The sequence below is a fragment of the Otolemur garnettii genome, unplaced genomic scaffold (genome assembly GCF_000181295.1).
Source record: "Otolemur garnettii isolate 467f Iridium unplaced genomic scaffold, OtoGar3 scaffold00140, whole genome shotgun sequence".
Lineage (NCBI taxonomy): Eukaryota > Metazoa > Chordata > Mammalia > Primates > Galagidae > Otolemur > Otolemur garnettii.
In genome coordinates, this window is record NW_003852535.1 from 392,667 (window position 1) to 396,138 (window position 3,472).

Below are 3,472 nucleotides of genomic sequence, written 5' to 3' on the forward strand. Positions count from 1 at the left end.
TGGCTAATTTTTCTATTTTTAGTAGAGACCGGGTCTCACTCTTGCTCAGACTGGTCTCAAACTGGTGAGCTTGAGGGATCTTCCCACCTGAGCCTCCCAGAGTGCTAGGATTACAAGTGTGAGACTCCGAGCCCAGCCCCCGTCCCTTCATGCTCCACTCTGACAGCACTTCCTTCACCCGGCCTGGTCTCCACTCTTCTCCTTCCTCACCTTGTCCCTGCCAGAGCAAGTCACATTCACCTCTGTGTGCCTTCTGTGTCTCCCTCCCGGTAACTCTGTGGGTGTGAAAACTGTTCCCAGGGGTGTGAGAAGTCCCTTGAGTTCAAGAATTATGTCATGTTCACCAATGTCCATCCTCCCGCCATCAAGAGCCTTGAACACATCAAATGCTCACACATTTATTAAATGGCAGAATGATTAAAAGAGTGAAGACTGGGCGTCTAGACACTTGTTCCTCCCTCTCACAAGCTCACAGGCAGGGAGCACAGGGCATGAGAGCCCGCCCCCCCCCACCTCAACAGATGCATAGGCCCTAGGCAGGGCATGTTTGTTCAAATCCATTTCAAATTCCCATCTTGGTGTGAATAGAGGAACAGCGTGATGTACCAGGCTGAGCTGAGAGTGAAGCTGAGGATGCAGAGAGCTGGGGAGACATTCCCGTCAGTCGTCAGCACAGGGAGAACCGGGGTCAGGGAGGCCCGGAAGGAAAGGATATCTTTTCTTGCCCATGAAAGAAGCTTCTATAATCTTTGCCTTTGCTCTGTGGCGCCTAAGGCCTCATTGAACACTGCCCTGACCAGGCAGCTCCGGCATATTCATTGTTCACAAAGAGTCTCTCCTGGAAAACAGACCCACAGGAAGCCTGTCAACAAGGGGGAATGAGAGGAGGTACTGAGGCCCTGAGGCCCCCCAAGGCAGGGAGGGGGAACCATGACAACCCAGCAGGCTCCACTCTTTGGGGCATCTTTCCCCCACCGAGGAGCCCAAGACTCACCTGTGGTATTCACGGTAGTAGCTGTGGCCACACCGATACCTGCCAACGATCACACCAGCGACAAAGACAATCGCTAGCACCCCAATAACCACCAATTTAAAGACCTGGAAGCAGAGCAGAGGGGTGGAGATGGGAGGACCTGAGCACTCGACCAAGAGGCCTTGGTCTGAGCTCAAAGTGTGCTCCGGGAAGGACCATCTCTGGCTTGGAGTGATGAGGTTCCCTGTCCTCTCTCAGCCTCATGGGGAAAATATCCTGCCAACTGTCAGTGCCGACCAAGTGTGGCTATTTCGGCACCTCCCCTCAGCTCCCATAAGGGACAGGGTCCTCCTTTTTAGGAGGAGGACTTTAGTGACTGACAGGTCACTGCAGGTGGATCTGAAACCTGAGGTTGAGGTCTGGACTCACTGAGGGAAGCTATTCTGTGGAGGGGAAGACAGGAATGGGGATTTCAGGACAAACCCCAGAGAGAAAGCAAGATGGCTGCAGGGGAGGCTGGTCCTCAGCACAGGGCAGAGGTGCAGCCTGCAGGGGAAGGGCTCCTGCTCCCAGTTAAGGCCTCACAAAGTGGCACTGTCTCCCCGCAGGGATCAGTGGTTTGCTGGGCTCTGATGGGAACTCTGACCCCTCCCTCTGAGCCTTTGGAACTTCTTGGCTGTGACAGTGGAGGGAGCAGTGGAGCTGTCCCTGTAGCTTGGGTAAAAAAGTCAGTAAAACGGTCCCTGAATTGAACTAATTCAGCAGCACAGGGAGTGAGGAGGGGAGACGCAGGCCCTCTGTTTGCTGTTCCCTGAGAACACCCAGGGTGTGGGGTCTCCCAGAGAACCAGGGAGGAGAGTTTCAAGAGAGTCCATTTTCATCTGAGGAATGAACAGAAGACCACAGCTGCCATTTGGGTGCCAGTTATGTGACATGATAGACATGATAGTATTAATCGTAAGACAGTAATCAATAAGGTGTGTGGCACCCAGGAGGTAACAAAGACAAGTTTCCCAATTCCCATGTTTAAAAGTGGCCTCCTGGGTGGCCATCCGCTCAGAGAGTTGTCCTTTTGCAGAGGCCTCTCCTGAGCCCTTTCCTTCTCCTCCCCCTCACTTCAGCAGGCAGCTGTTACACCTCCACTGGGTACAAGTGGCTGAGACAAGCCCCTGACAGCACAGGCTAGGAAGGGGCAGACCCAGAGGCAGCCAGGATCATTCACATCATAAAAGAGCAAAAAAAAAGAGCCCGGGGGGTGCTGAGGGGACAGGGGTTTGATCCTCACTAGGGGACTTAGGGGAGGGGTAGGGACCACCTCCCAGGCAAAGGGAAGGCAGGATGGAGGGGTCTGAGCCTGGAACCCAGGAGCTCATGGTGGAGGCTGGTGCCTCTGCATTAGCTGTGCTGACCCCTTTCCATCTTTTTTTGTTAAGAATTTCTTTTATACATAGAACCTTCCAAGGAAAAACTGTCCCTCAAGCAGCTGAGATTGTTGTTATTTGAGGAAAAATAATCCAAGCTGTGGAACCCCTGAAGCCCCTGCATTCAGGGATCATTGTGGGCAAAGCTCAGGCTCAGTCTGGCTCAGAGGGGCAGCTGCCGGTCTGTACAGCTGGGGTCTGGGGTGGGGCATTTCAGGATTTAGAACGCTGACCTTAGATGCACCTCATAAGGCAGGACAAATGCCAGGGAGGAAAGAGGAGAAAGAAGTGTTTGGGGCTGAGGAGGACAGAGCCCAGTCAGCAGCAGAAGTAGGGAGGGATCTGGGCAGAGGATCGCCCCCCCCCCCAGATAAACACCCTCCACCCCCACCCCTGCGCCCTCACCCCGGCTCCTCCCCCAGCTGCCTCCCGTGAGCAGGTCTCCAGTTTGGGCAGACCCAGCCCTGGGGACCCCTCAATCTCCCTCCCACACTGTGGTCCTGGGCTCCCCTCACCGTGCGAGATACAGAGAGGATCTGGACTCTGCCCAGAGACCTCCTGAGCCAGCAGGACAAAGGATTTTAAAAGACAAACAGTTCTCCAGGCCGGCCCTAAAGATGAGCCTGGGGCTCAGTGTTCCCAAGACGGGGATCCCAGATTGAGGCCTCCCTAGGGGACAGCTGCCCACCCTCCGTAGTGCCAGCAGCAGAATATTCCAGGGGCCTTACCGCAGCCATCTTGAGGCCAGGGGGCTCTGGGTCTGCTTCTGCTGTTTAAGGAACAAACACCTTTTATACAGGCACCAGAGTTCAGCTTTCACTTTTACTTTCTGACACTACAGTCCTCAAAGTCAAAACCCACTTAACTGAGGTGACTATTTAAGCACTAGGAATTTTCAGTAATTGCAAAGGCTAAGGATTTTCTTTTTTAATTTATTTTTATTTTATTTGTTGTAGTTTTTGGACAGGACTGGCTTTGAATCCATCATCTCTGGTATAAGGAGCTGGTGCCTATTCCTTTAAGCCACAGGCACCGCCCTCTTTTTTTTTTTTTTTTTTTTTTTTTTTTAGCACAGGAT

General features: G+C 53.1%; 1 long non-coding RNA gene across 1 annotated transcript; it reads right to left on the reverse strand.

The window, feature by feature from the left end:
* Positions 1-382: 382 nt before the first annotated feature.
* On the reverse strand, positions 383-3,215 carry LOC111728085. Its single transcript, XR_002775491.1, has 3 exons — positions 3,123-3,215; positions 995-1,098; positions 383-838 (listed from the first exon to the last, which is right to left on the reverse strand). It is a non-coding gene; the product is annotated as an uncharacterized LOC111728085 (long non-coding RNA).
* Positions 3,216-3,472: the final 257 nt, after the last annotated feature.